The sequence below is a fragment of the Acartia tonsa genome, chromosome 13, assembly GCF_053477335.1.
Source record: "Acartia tonsa isolate MP-2025a chromosome 13, ASM5347733v1, whole genome shotgun sequence".
In the NCBI taxonomy this organism is placed as follows: Eukaryota; Metazoa; Arthropoda; class Copepoda; order Calanoida; family Acartiidae; genus Acartia; species Acartia tonsa.
The window spans coordinates 19,716,710-19,731,716 of record NC_137272.1 but is presented as its reverse complement, the minus strand read 5'-3'; the positions used below and the strand labels follow the sequence as shown (position 1 = coordinate 19,731,716).

Sequence of the window (15,007 nt, the reverse complement as noted above, 5' to 3'; positions counted from 1 at the left end):
CTAAATTTAAACTACAATGCATGCCAAACAACTAAGTCATTACCTTTTAAAGCCAGAAAGAGAAGTTGATGGTAGGAGAGTTAGTAAATAACTCAATAAATTCAAGAGGTACATGCTATAACATTAGCTCTGGACCAGGATTTTAGTGTTTTTCTGTGCAATTAAATATCTGTGTGTTAATATGTGACGTAAATCAGGCATGGTTGTAGGCATACATATTTGAACTAGTTGTTTGTATGATTACATTAACTATAAACATAATATCTTTAATAAACATATACTATTAGCAAATCACATACAGATTACCATGAATAGGCTAGCGTTACCCATATATGGTGTCATATAGGTAAGGATAGGCCTATGAATGCATAAATTGATACAAATAATGCCTTGGGCCTAGCTAAAGTAATTGTGTCTTGCCCCTGAGTGCTACTAGTTAATTGCAGGGCACGTGTCAATCAAAGGTTCATAATATGATCTATAAAGTGTTGACTTTATATCAAGCATAGATAGATAGTTGTGGATGCGAAGCATTTCTGTAAAAGTCTCGTATGTACGTTCAAAGAATTTGAAAATTGAGGATCGCATCTCCAATGGGGGTAAGTTGTTAAAAAAGAAAAAAGAGAAAAAGAAAAAGTTTAGTAGTCCCAGTATATAGGCATATATAATAAACTATAAATGTATTCCAAGCTAAGCTAAATACGCTTTCCATTAAGAAAGTATGCTTTGCGTATTTTCATAGCTGGGTATACAAGATGATAAACCTCCCAAATAGAATACATTCTTTTCTTGAGGGGTTTAGTTTTATCTAACATTGTCACATCAATAAATGTTTTTGCGTTGGTTGTTCTGGATAGTTCAGCTTCTTCTGATGATGAACTAGGTGGTGAAGTGCTCTCGTTCGAAGTGTAGGTTGAAGTTGGGGGTGAGGTAGATATGTAGCCAAGGGCGTCCACTTGTGCTACCTCGTTACCATTCTCGTCCAAGGTGATTGAGTGATTTTCCAGGTCATAGTAGAGTTGGTTGAGGTCATTTGTAGAGAGGGATAGTGTGCTGCTGGAGCTAATGTCACTATCGGTCTCCACTCTACTATCTTCTCTGGTATTCAGGGCTGTATTTAACAAGAAATTCCTGATGGTGATGGACAGGTTCTCTGAGAATCCATCGTACTCTGGTGTGGTGATAATGTTGTTGTTCTCGTCTATAGTGTCAAGGTGTTGACAGGAACACAACCGCAATCCGTCCAAGGTAGGGTGGTGGTAGGGCTCCAATACTCCATGATCATCTAGGTTATCTCCAGGCTGGTCCATGGTAGATCCTAAAAAGAGTTAGTGCGCGTGCTCCAACCGGTTCCTTGGGGTATCCTGGCTATGGTAATCTAAACAAAAGAAGTTTTAATAATCTTTTATTAATCCTTTTATCCCTGGGATATTCTAGAAATTCTTTCGTTACAGATAGACCTATAATGGATTGGTTAGTTATCTCTATTTCTGTTAAATATAACTGTTTCCTGAATATAAACAATATTTTATATAAAAATGTATAAGTACAATTAGTATTTACATATCGTATTATTTTCTTTGGTTACATTACTCGTATGTATGTAAAAATATAAGATTTTACTAACAATAGTTGGTAACCCTTTGTTTGTATATTTTGTATATGTACATATGGTTTATACCATTGTTGGCATTAGCTGTATTTATGTTATTTTTAACATGAATAAATTTTAATCATTTTAAAGACTAATATCTTACATTACGTCGTTGTCAAGTGTACCTTATAGACTTAATATCTACAAAATATATCGTTCGACGTCCGTAATTAAATTTTACGTAACAATAAGTTGTCAACCCTTTGTTTATGTTTGGGCGGTCAAAAGTGATAGGGGTTGGATTTGAGCGAGGTTATAAAAAGCTGGCAGCCCAGTAATTATGCTCATTTATATAATAATTGTCTTTGCGAGCGGAGCTTGCGTTCGAGTGTTGTAGTCTGGGCATTACAGACCTAATCAGATATTAACAGACCAACCGGACACTGCCAAAATAACAAACTCAATAAATAAACTTTTTCACATATATTTCATAAAATGAACACAACAAATAAAAACATACTTGTTTAAACGAATGAGGGGGAATTCCAGGACAATTCCAGGGCTGACCCAAGTTGTTGACACAAACACTTAACTGCAAAACTAGCTGTCAGTACAGCCTGTATTGAGTAAGGCACCAGTCAAAACAACAGTGGGTAACACAAACAATACACGGTTTCCGTAAATTCTGTAATAAAATAGACATATTTAGAATAATGTAATAACAATTATCACTTATAAATGCCCTATTAAAATATACAAAATAGAAAGAACTTATTCAAATTAGATCAAAAATAAATGGTTTTTTTGATAGAAATTAATATTAAATTGAATTTAAATACCTGATTAAAATCTGCTTATATAACTAAAAATGCAACTTTGATCTTAACAGCGACAGCTTTTATAGTTTACTGGCCTAATTGATATCAAAATAAACTGGTTTAAATCATAACAATTTGTGTACATTTTTATAAAATTTATTAGAAAGACTTATTTTTTAAAGAAAATACTAAAATACATTATTTTGTAGATTTAACAATATTTTATATTTTTTCATAATTTTTGGTCAATTTAACCCTTTAGTGAAGATTCATATTTAGCCAAGATGCTCATACGACACTCCCACAGCGAAGGAATAAAAAAAAAAAATGATAACATTTTTCAAACAATAATCTTGATCGTATGAGCTTTGACTACTTTAAGTTATACAATAGGTTATAGGCAAAATCTTAACCATAGTACATTCAATCAGCAAAGAAAGTGAAATATATTTATGAATTGAACAGTACATGTGATTTGTTTTCAATTACAAACAAAAATATGCACAAATATGTGCAACATAACAACAAACTTAGATAAGCTAAGGTTTCAGAACAGATAATCTTTAAACAAAATATAACTTTGATAAATAATCTAAGTATGTGTGTACAGCTTGAATGTAAAATAAATATAAGATGGATGAAAATCCAAAATTAATAAAGTTGTAGTGCATAGGAAAGAGTTTAAGTGTGCACAGTTTAAATGTGCATAATAGTAGGATGATGATAATCCAAAGGATAGCAAAGATTGAAGTGCATAAGAAAGAGTGTGGATGTGCACAGCTTGAGTGTGCATAAAAGAGTAACATGGATAAATAATCCATATATGTGCGCACATATTAATGTGCATAAAGATTTGTGCACATGTTCATGTGCAAATGAAATAGTTAGAGATGAAGAATACAAAGATGTGTGCACATGTTGATGTGCATATGAAATATTTTTGGATGAATAATCCAAATGTGTGCACATGTTGATGTGCAAATGAAACAGTTATGGATGGATAATCCAAAGATGTGGGCACATGTTGATGTGCAATTGAAATAGTTATGGATGAATAATCCAAAAGATGTGTGCACATATTGATGTGCAAATGACATAGCTATGGATGAATGATCCAAATGTGCACATGTTAATAATGTGCAGGAATGTAGCATGGAATAGTTTACAAAAATTAGCACAACAGAAAAAGAACTACATATTGAAACATATGATTTACTCAAATTGCCAATCATAGTATCAATATTGTTTGTGTTCCAAATATTAGCACAACAGAAAGAAGCTGGTTATGATCATTTTTATGTATGTGCTGAAATCATAGGGATGAATTTAAATAAACACATCAATAATGTGCATGAATATATTGGTGAAATAATTTTCCAATACAGGAAGAAGTTCATGTGTAAATGCAGAAAAGATTAAGTGGATGTCTAATCCAAATGTAGGTTTAAAGTATTAACTCAATATTTCCAGGATACAACATGTTAGATGTATAAGTGTGCAAAACATAGATTCAGCCTAAATAGCAAATCATAGTTTCACACTTGAATGTAAGGTAAGGAACAATCAAAGTAAAATTTATGCAAATGCAAATTTCCTTTTAATTAAACCCAAGAGTAGTTGCTTCATTGGCATCAATCACATTTATAGACTTACCCTTGAAATGAGTTGTTCCATCCTTTATAAATTTGATATTGCTTTTGGTTGAAAGTTTCTTCCATTGTTGTTCTATTATTTCTTTCAGAACATAGAAATGAAACTCACCTTTAGGTTGATCCAAAGCTTTTTCCTTCTCAATTCTTTCACTGAAGGAATCTATAATAGAATCAGGCATGTTAGAGACAAGTTGCTTAACATAGGTAGAAGTGAATATAACACTGTCAATATCATTTTTATTGACAAGATCTGCCTGACAAAGACTTTCAACCTGAAGTAGACTTTGATATACTTTTTTATAGTAATCAATTTGAAATTGATCAGAAGAAGGCATTGGATGTCTGAGAGATGCTATTGCTTGCAACCTTGACTCAGCAATAGCTCTTAAATCTCCATAGCGATCAATGAGATGGTCCTTTATTTTATTTATATCATCTTGAAAGGACTCTACTTCCCTTTTGATAGGGTCACTTAAATAAGTTGTGTAAATTAATAATGCTTGATCAGCTGGACTACATGCTTTCTCAGCAAATCTGAAGAAAGTTGACAAGAATGTATAAATCGTCTGTCCATATGGAGAGCCATCAAATATTGGAAGATCTATAGATTTCAGAAGATTTTTCTCAGAAGACAAATGGAGATGATAAGCTTTTTGTTGTTGAGTAACAGATGACTCCCAAAGTTTAATTTTTTCCTGAGTCCTATCTATTAACTCAATACATTTCTCAAGCTTCATTTTTTCAGCTTTCATTTCAAGATTATACAATTCCTTCTTTAGATCTCTGAGAGTTATTAAATCAAATGATTGAATTTCAATTACTCTTGCACGAGAAGTGGTATTATTTACCTTCTCTTGTACAATTTCATTGATTTGTTGGCAACAGAACTGAATTTTTCTGAGAAGTCCTGAACAATTTGACATTAATCTACTAGAGTCATTAGTAGATGAGAAAGAATCATGTGCTGAGGATAAAACACATTGGTTTGATGGAAAAATTTCCTTAGGAACTGTGGGTTTTAATAACCTAGGAGTTTCTTGTATTTCAGAGACTTTATCATTAACAATGGTTTCTGAAACAACACAAGAAGATTTTTCTCCATGTTTGATATTAGAAGATGAATCATTAACGTGTACAAGAAAGTCTGATCTTAACTCCTGAATCTGATCAGCCAAAATCTTAAGACTTTCCTTGAACATTTTATTATTTTCATGAAGAGTTTTGAATTCCTGAACAACTGCATTCTCAAAACTCAACAAGCTTTTATGTGTCTCATTTTTTGCTTCAATGCATTTAATCTTAATACAATTGGATTCATGAGATATCCTATCTTGTAACAATCCTTCAAATTTTGACTCAAGATGCTGAGAGAAATGAGAAAGCTCCTTTTTCCAATCACAACAGACAGAAGAAATTTTAATTTCCAAGTCTTTCTTGCATTTAACAAGTTCTTGCTCAAACCATTTTTTGTCAACACAAGGCTGATATATTTGACTGGGTAAAGAATGATGAGCTTGTGGGTAAGAAGAAGGATCTTGTATGTGACAAGAGTTAGTGTCATAGTCTTTTTCTATTTGGACTGTATTATCAAGGACAGGTGAAGAAAAACTATGGGAGTGCTCATGATCATATGTATAATTTTTTGCCTCTTTGGGAATATCAAATCTGAATTTGACCTCAGAAGATTTTGTCCTGGTGGAAGAATGTGATGAAGATTCATTTTTGTGGACAGACAAGAAAAAATCTATCAAGTTTGGGATCTTTTCCTCCAAATCCTCAACAATTTCCAATTCCTCAGGGACCATATTAGGAGGAAGCTTTCCTATCCAATCCTGAAGGTCACTTAATTCTTCCAGCACAAGAAAAGTACTCAAATTAGAGACAAGAGTTGGATTTTCAATTGCTTGATAAAGCTCAATTATTCTAATCCTAAAGTTAACAAGAAGCTCATGTTTACCATGCTTGCCTGAAGGGGTGAAGCTCTCAATGAAGACCTCATCTTCAATGACAATATCATTATTGTCCCATTCCAGTGATTGTTGACAAGATGCAGGAAGAGGAAGCCTTTGCCTGGGAGTCTGATGAGATTCATGTTCCTGAGAATGCAGTGGAGTTTCTGGGAGAAAAGTATTTGCAGTAGTATTTGGGACATAACTGCTAGAAGAAGCTGTAGGAATCTTATTCCTTTGAAATATACGACCTAAAACTGATACTGGTCTTCTTGGAGAAGAACTGGACAAAGGAGAAGCCAAAACAATACCCTTTCCTCCTTGCTTAGAGGAAGAAGCAATAGGATTAACTATTAATTGCCTTGAAGAAACCTTTGGTGATGTTCCAGATAAATTAAGAAATTGTGAGGGTAGAGACTTAGTTGCTCTAGACGACTGTGATTGAGTTTCTACAGAAGGGGATTTTTGAAAGGAGTTAAGCAAGGTTTCCCCTCCCTTACTTAGTAGTGAAAATGCTTTTGACAATAGGTTTGTGGGTGGCATAGTATGATCCAAATTTTGGGTTTCTCCCCCCACTACTAAACTATTTCGAGAATCAATAATAGTGGATGGGTTGGGCAATACCTGGGAAGAACCTCCCTGGCCTTCCCCTACCCCTTGGTCAGAAGGCAAGAGATTTGGGTGAACACCTATCCCTTCCTTCTTTGATTTAGACCTGGTTTCCATAGTATAATCTGTATGTGATATAATTTAAATCACTATTGGTTTGTTGAAATATTTATAGAAAGAAAATATGTTTATGTATTTCTGCTGTTATTCAATTAATAATGAAACCTAAGTTACTGAATATTGCTTATTAATATTGTTCCTTAATAGCACAATTTATGTATTTATCAATACATGCATTGACTATATTTGTTTCCTTAAAGTACAAGTTATGTATTTATAAACACATGCATTGACCCTAAGGGATTATATAAAGAAGTTTAGTGTGTATTTTGTTACTGTGTATTTTACATTGTGTGTAAGATGCTAAGTATTGCTTATTAATGTTGATCCTTAATAGTACAATCTATGTATTAAGCAACACATGCATTGACTATATTTATTTCCTTAAAGTACAAGTTATGTATTTAATCAACACATGCATCAACTCTAAGGGATTATTTAAAGAAGTTTTAGTGTGTATTTTATATAATGTGTAAGATACTAAGCAACACTTAATTGAGCAACGAGTTAAAATAATTTAAATAAGAGAAGTAATACGCGTGTCGTACGCCCGCGCGTTTTTTCTACAGTCCCGCTGTATTGTGTTAACTCAAATATTTTATTTATACCCACACACCAAAAAAAAAGGGGTTTACACAAAGAGGAAAACTTACACACACAGAGAAATTTTACACACAGAGAGAAACCTGCATTCACGGAGACAACCAAATTTTTGCATGCTCCGCGGGTTATCGTGTTTGCGTAATGAAACATTCATTAGATACATATAACATATGATTAATTGATACTATGATATTATCAAATAAAATAAATTGATACTATGATATTTCAAATAATGATAATAATAGATTGATACTATGATATTTCAACTAATAATAATAAATTGATACTATGGTTTTAGGCTATTTTTATAAAGTAATAAATTTATGACTTTAATTTGTAAGTTTCAAATGCCTTTTAGAACAATAGTTTTAGAAATTAGAATAGCAGACAAACTATTAAGCTCCGAAGATTTTATAATATACGCTTCTATTAAAGCTTTCGCTACGTATTTCCGACGAACAATACGACAAATTTCTCTTAATCTTGCAAACTTGAAATAAGTCGACGAGAGGAAAGGAGTTGCTAAGCTGAAATAACTTATCTAAAATGATATTTTTGTCTCTGAGAAGAGGTTTTGTGATTTTTTTTTTTTTCACTTAAATTATAAATAATTCAGCTTAGTTTACTCCAAATATATATGTGAATGATTTTGTTATTTTGGCAATGATTTCTTGTAGATACTACTAAGAGAGCATAACTATTGTCAATAAATAGTAATTCAAAATAGCTTCTTGTAGTCAAGCTTTTTTAATCAGAATTGTAGTCTGGGCATTACAGACCTAATCAGATATTAACAGACCAACCGGACACTGCCAAAATAACAAACTCAATAAATAAACTTTTTCACATATATTTCATAAAATGAACACAACAAATAAAAACATACTTGTTTAAACGAATGAGGGGGAATTCCAGGACAATTCCAGGGCTGACCCAAGTTGTTGACACAAACACTTAACTGCAAAACTAGCTGTCAGTACAGCCTGTATTGAGTAAGGCACCAGTCAAAACAACAGTGGGTAACACAAACAATACACGGTTTCCGTAAATTCTGTAATAAAATAGACATATTTAGAATAATGTAATAACAATTATCACTTATAAATGCCCTATTAAAAAGAACTTATTCAAATTAGATCAAAAATAAATGGTTTTTTTGATAGAAATTAATATTAAATTGAATTTAAATACCTGATTAAAATCTGCTTATATAACTAAAAATGCAACTTTGATCTTAACAGCGACAGCTTTTATAGTTTACTGGCCTAATTGATATCAAAATAAACTGGTTTAAATCATAACAATTTGTGTACATTTTTATAAAATTTATTAGAAAGACTTATTTTTTAAAGAAAATACTAAAATACATTATTTTGTAGATTTAACAATATTTTATATTTTTTCATAATTTTTGGTCAATTTAACCCTTTAGTGAAGATTCATATTTAGCCAAGATGCTCATACGACAAGTGTTTAAATTTTACCGCTAAATTCCAAGAGAATTTATATAAAAGTGATAAAATATAGTAACCCGTTTGTTTTATATGAATGTTTTTATGTTATAGATCGTTGATATGCCCATTATTGCATTCGTTAGCCGCTATTGAAGACTCAAGATTCTTATTTTCTTCGTCGATAAGGCCTTTATCACTGTATTTTTAAACGAAAGTGAGTTAGAAGCAATATGGGTACATCTTCAATATATGACAATTTTGTTTTATATAATATTTGTAGTTTTGATAGGACATATCTGAGTCATCAGGTAAATTGATGTACCTTGTTTTGTTTACGTTTTCCGTCTGCAAAAGTTAAATTCGTTCATCGTAAACAAAACTTATATTGACACAGATATGTTCCATCATTCTATTCGTTTTAACTTTTGATTACAGCGTTCCCCTTTTTATAATCAAAACTTATTGAGTCCTGATTCAAATCTTCTAAAACAATTTTACTATAGGTTTTAAAATAAGATTTTCTTTTTACTTAATTCAATTATAATGACGCTAATTGATAGGTTATTTACGTTACGAGTAACTTAACCATATTTATTTTAAAATGGTCGCTTACAAAAATTATATTTAGCTAGCTTTATCTAAAGTGTTTTTAAAACATCATTGAAGATATTCAGATTTAGCTAGTACATACGTTTTTAATTGCTTGATACATCATAATGAATATGTTTTTGATAGCTCAGCGATAGCTATTTTTAAGCGTTGAATCATGTAAAATTAATTACATATTCTTTAACTTAATTGAATCTAATAAAACAAAGTTTTAATGTTTGAATAGCTTAACGATAGCTATTTTTAAGCGTTGAATCATGTAAGATTAATTACATATTCTTTAACTTAAAGAATTTTACTTTTAGATGATAAATCAAAGTTTTAATGGTTAGGAGGTTCAACCATAGTTGCTTAGAATACAAAAAAAATTATTCGTGTGTACAGTCTTTTTCATAAAATTAACTTTACTATATTGCCTTTCAGAATCTCTAGTCCTCTATTTTAAATTTACATTCGCTCATAATGTATATACCTGACAGTTTGGACGCGCATCAGAATATTAAGGAAAGATTCGAGGAATCAATGAGAGCGGCTGCGGCCACTCTTGCCAATTCCTCGTTTCTTGAAAACTCCTTAGACGACTCGAGTTCAGTGTACAGCGACCAGTCTGGGATGCCAAGCCTTGCTGATGTCGATGACTATGGGAGTACAAGTACTTTTGATACTGTAGAGTCCGAAAGGGATCAAGGGGAGATGTTTGGCAACGAGCATCTCTCACTGATGCTTAGTAGAACGATACAAATCATCTGGTCTCTCCTCAATTCGGTGATGCAGAACTCCTGCGGTGACATTGGTGACGATGTTGCCGGAGGTGATTCTGGGTCTGCCGAGTCGAGGAGAGACCAGAAGACGAGTCTGGACACATTCAACATGGATGGCTTAATTAACATGTTGTTGGGTTTAGGCTTGTTTTCATGTGCTCTCATAGTGGTCTTCTTCGGTGCTGTAGGGCTTGAGACTCTAACACGTATTGACAACACCTCAGACAGGTCGCTGGCTCGCTGGATAAGAGATGTATGTACGCGCCTCCGAAACATAGGCGTCAGGACCATTGAGCTTCTTCACTGCGGTAACAGGACCAACAGGACTAGATCTGGGGCTATGTCGCCAACTGCGGAGCCGTCGGATACCATGTATGAAGCCGCGTCCTCTGAGATTGATGATATTCTGTCAGATACACAGGTGAGTTTTCTTCTGTTGTATATTTCTTTTCTGTTTTGTATAATTTTTTCTAGCCACCCGTTTTGTCTAATAAAGCATCATGTTGTTGCAGGGTTGTTCTGTCCTATTCTCACTTCCTCAACGTTGACTTTCGGCTCTTCCATATATATCGCTCACCGTTTGTCGTCGTTTTATGTCGCCAGAGAAATCCGCTCGGTTACCGCAATTAAATTGAGATACCAGTTAACCTTTACTAAAATCTTAATTAGCAACCTAATATTGTTTCCCTCTGGGAAGGTTAAGAGTTTGCTCGTGCCGCACGTTTCTCATTGGGGGTTTAAATGTTAGATCAAGACTTTAATGTTTTCTTTTTGTTTTAGGCTCCCTCTGCTAGTCCATCGACTCCAGCAGAAGTAAGGTCCAGAGTTGGGCTGTTTGCCGTACACCGTCTGTCTGCCACTGAGGATCGAGTTACTGGAAGTAATGTGCCTGCGGGATTGGACACATCGACGGGAAGCCCTGGCTTCCGTCCGTTGATCTTTGATCAAACAGAGCGTTTACATGTAAGTATCCATGCTTTAGTTTTTCTATTAATTTTCAGAAAGAGGCTGTATATTTGTACACGTATCTAGAGGTATTTGCAACTAAAATTCTTTTATTGGTAGAATATTAATCTTAAAATGTATGGTGTATAAGCATTTTTGAACCGATCTAAGATTTTAATTCTAGTATAAAATGGGTTGAATTGCTACCTAATCATATAGCTTTACAGGATTTTAGGCATTCTCATTTCCTGATTTTCCTAGATTCTTTGTTGGCGTCGCGATTAAACTAATAAGATCTATTATATTTTAGGCGACCAACTCAGTCAATCTGGAGGAACACTATACAAACATGCTAAGGTTTAGCCCACCCAGTACTGGCGGGTCTGCAGAAGGATCCAGCTATAGTTCATCTCTGTGCTTAAGTCGCATTGATTCCCCATCTGCAGCGGACCTTTCAGCGGTAAGTTTGCTACATTCGTTTAATATTATTAGTCGCCAAAACTACGTGACTTGAGGTAAAGAATTTGGTGACTTTAGCTATGCGTATATACAATAAGTTATTTTAATCATGGTGCTATTCCCGTTCCAATGGTTAGCATTATGACTTTAGCGGAGTTAATAAAAATTTTCTAAAAGTATCAGGGCTGCTCAATTATCTATATGGGTAAGCATTATTATATTTTTCCCTGATTATTTGTTAAGATGTTCTGTTTTAACTAATATTTACTTCCCTATTTTAGGAAGCGGAAGATACACTTCCTCTGGTGAACGTGTTCGAGATCGATATACCATCCAGCCAGTTCGGTTCCATGGGTAGTGAGATTCGGTTCCCATTGCCAGAGAGAGTGGTTGGAGGTTTAGAGCGGCTGTGTCTTACAGTCGAGACTCCCACCCCATCTCTTCCGCCAGAGACTGCCTCAGAGACGGCTAGCCTGACTTCAGTTGCGCGTTCGTCGGATAACAGCAGGGAGGAGTCCGATGCTGAAGGTGTCCCTCGGCGACGGGGTTCTGCCGGCCCTAAGCGTACGCGCTGAAGTGGCGAATGTTAGCTTGGTCATAGACATTGTAAATTTTACTAGACAAAAAAAAAACTGCTCAGACACGTGTGACAAAATTCTTAATCTATGTAACTAGTCAAAATAGTGATTACTATTTAGTAAAATATTAGACGTTATGACTTTCATACTGTACAAGACCAAATGATTTACACCAATGTTATTTTGTTATATCATTACATGTTAGCTTGTAAGGGACTTAGTATGTAAGGAAATAATGGTATAAGGTTGTATTTTCTTTTCCCCTAATTTAAAACTTCGTGTAATCTCAATTACTTTTGTCATAGTTGAACTAAATCTCTTTTCTCAATATTATATTAACAATTTTAATTTTCAGCCTTATATCACAATTTATTCATTCTTGTTAGCTTTTAAGGGTTATGTATATAGATATTTAATCGAACTTGCGCCTCAGTACCTTTTCTCTGATCTTTTCATTTATATCCATCCCTGTGCATAATCGTGAATCTTAATTGTGCTGTGATATATATAGAGGACCTGTAAATAGCATATATTTTTTTTTTGTAACCAATATCTAAGTAGACTGAAGGACTGACGTTAGACAAAGCTATTCAAATATGCTTATTTAAGTACTTGTAAGAGAGATATGTAAAGACTGTTTGTAAATTTTAATATTTGAGCAATTAAAGTAGTTTCATTGATCGGGTAATTTCATTAAGGAAGATTATTTAACTTATTAAGGTTTAGAGTATATATCATTCCTCTTCAAAACTATAGAAATTTACATCCCTTTAATTCTTACTACAATAGCCGTAAAACTTAAGTTTCGGGGTAAAATTTTCTTAGGCCTGTCATTAAAGTTAAATCTAAATTTTTATTTCCACCAAATAGAATTTTCCTGATTCAAGTAGAGTCGTTGATAGGCTGTGTGCCTATATATATATATATATAAGTTTTTGCATTTATTGCTCAATTGTTTTTAATGATCTCGGAATTTTTTTTTCTTATGTGCCAGTATACAGCTTAAGTCAAAAAAAAGAAATATATTAACTAAATTTGTTAAAACTTGTCAGAAATCTTTCTTATTATCACAATTTTGTTTTCCAAAGATTTTGTTAAATGAAAATTTATATTCTGTTTTCGAAATTGTCTTAACTTTATAATTTTCACCAAAGAGAAATATTTGTCAAAATTTTATACCTTTTTCTAAAGATTATCTACTTTTGTTAAAATAAATATAGAGATTTTAAGTTACATATATACTTGTTAATTACTGGTTTAATATATGTAAAATTCTATTTACGTAGCTACTCTATAAGCGTTACTTGTTCGTTTGTCACGTTAGTAGTGATAATAATTAAATTAAATTGTTACCTTTATGAAGCGTTTAGCCTAGTTTTTTTTTTTTTTTTTTTTTAAGTTCGCTTGTTTTATAACAATTAAATGAGTAATAACATTACCTACTATGTTCTTTTGGTATCATAGTTACTATATATGTGGTTTTATTTTCTTACCGTTTCTATCATTACCCTTTTAGATAACTCATATAATAATAACGTGGAGATTTTTATAAGAACGTACAAGAATATAAGTACAATATTGTATAGGTAATTACGAGAGTGTTATATTTTCCGTTTGGCAAAGTCTTTTATATCATTGGGAATGTCCGTAAGTCTTTCCATCTGGATGCATTAGAAGTTAAGTCATAGGAATCATGTTAACTTGTATATTTATCTAACTATTCTGTTTGAGTTTCTAGGTCGATAACTAGCGGTAGTCGCGGCGGGGTGACCTCTCCTGCCGTAGATTACCGTTAGGTTATGATGATGTGCATCTGGTCGTTGAGGGATAAGCGTTCTACCGCGTATACGCAAACTCCTCTGAAATACTCTTAATATTCTTTTCAAGAGTCTGACTAGGAATGTAGTGATCCTGTCTAATATTATGACCATGATAATTGTTATCGACACGTATATAGCTATTTCTTCTATATGAGCGAAGATAGTTCTAATGGTCAATGGTTCTTTAGGTTTTGGTGGACACAGTGATTCTGACGCAAATGGTAAAGTTCGTGCCGTGGTCTGTCGGTCATATCCTAATGCGAACTGTGTGATCGTATCTCCCAATGTGAGATTATATGATCCTCCTGTTATAATAAAAGGAGTGGATGTAATAGTTATTGATGCATTCTCTAAACTGCGATTAGTATTCTCACTCAAGCTAGTAAAGACAATTCCATCTTGCACATGAGCGTAGGGATAAGTCTGTTTTGCCAAAGGGCAGTGCTTGGTTATCAATGTTTCATTAACACTAAGTAGTCCCTTAAGGCACTGGTCAGCTTCAACCAGTAGATAAGCGTTATAGTAAGATTGTCTGTATACTCTTTTGGTTTTATCCAAGTAATAAATGGAATCGATATAGCACTCATCAAAAGGAATTGGTGCATATCTGTAGATTTTTATTGGCTCAGAACTTAATTCCATGGATAGGATAGTGGTGAATGATGTGGTACCACCACTTAAACGACTTTGGACTTCCAATCCAAGATTATGAGTATAGTCCAAGTTAAGCTCTTGCCTTACAAAAGTTTTAATAGAGTCTGTGATGTCTGTCTTTGCAAGATCTTGAATTAGAGTAAGTCTGAAGTTTAAGTCTGCTTTAAGCTCTTCTAAGTTCGTGATGGCTAAGTTGCTCAAGCTATCAACATAAGAGTATTCTGCTGTTTGCACAAAGTTAGCTGCTTTGGCATGAAGAGTTATACCACTTACAATTTGTGGTACTATCTCCGCAAGCAATAACTGTGTAAAATCAAACTTATCATGATCTAGCTTATAAGAAAGTTTATTTACGTTATTAGTCACTTCAATGCGGTTAGAA

The 15,007-nt window shown here is 33.3% G+C and overlaps 1 protein-coding gene and 2 long non-coding RNA genes across 4 annotated transcripts in view; 1 reads left to right on the top strand and 2 right to left on the bottom strand.

Moving 5' to 3' along the window:
• LOC145335437 (uncharacterized) overlaps positions 1-15,007 on the top strand; it is a 74,563-nt gene that overhangs the window by 37,935 nt on the left and 21,621 nt on the right. The gene's annotated exons all lie outside the window — the stretch shown is intronic.
• On the bottom strand, positions 2,063-2,510 carry LOC145335501 (uncharacterized). Its single transcript, XR_013885237.1, has 2 exons — positions 2,434-2,510; positions 2,063-2,279 (listed from the first exon to the last, which is right to left on the bottom strand). It is a non-coding gene; the product is annotated as an uncharacterized LOC145335501 (long non-coding RNA).
• Positions 8,180-8,632, bottom strand: LOC145335500 (uncharacterized). The gene is made up of 2 exons (XR_013885236.1): positions 8,537-8,632; positions 8,180-8,396 (listed from the first exon to the last, which is right to left on the bottom strand). It is a non-coding gene; the product is annotated as an uncharacterized LOC145335500 (long non-coding RNA).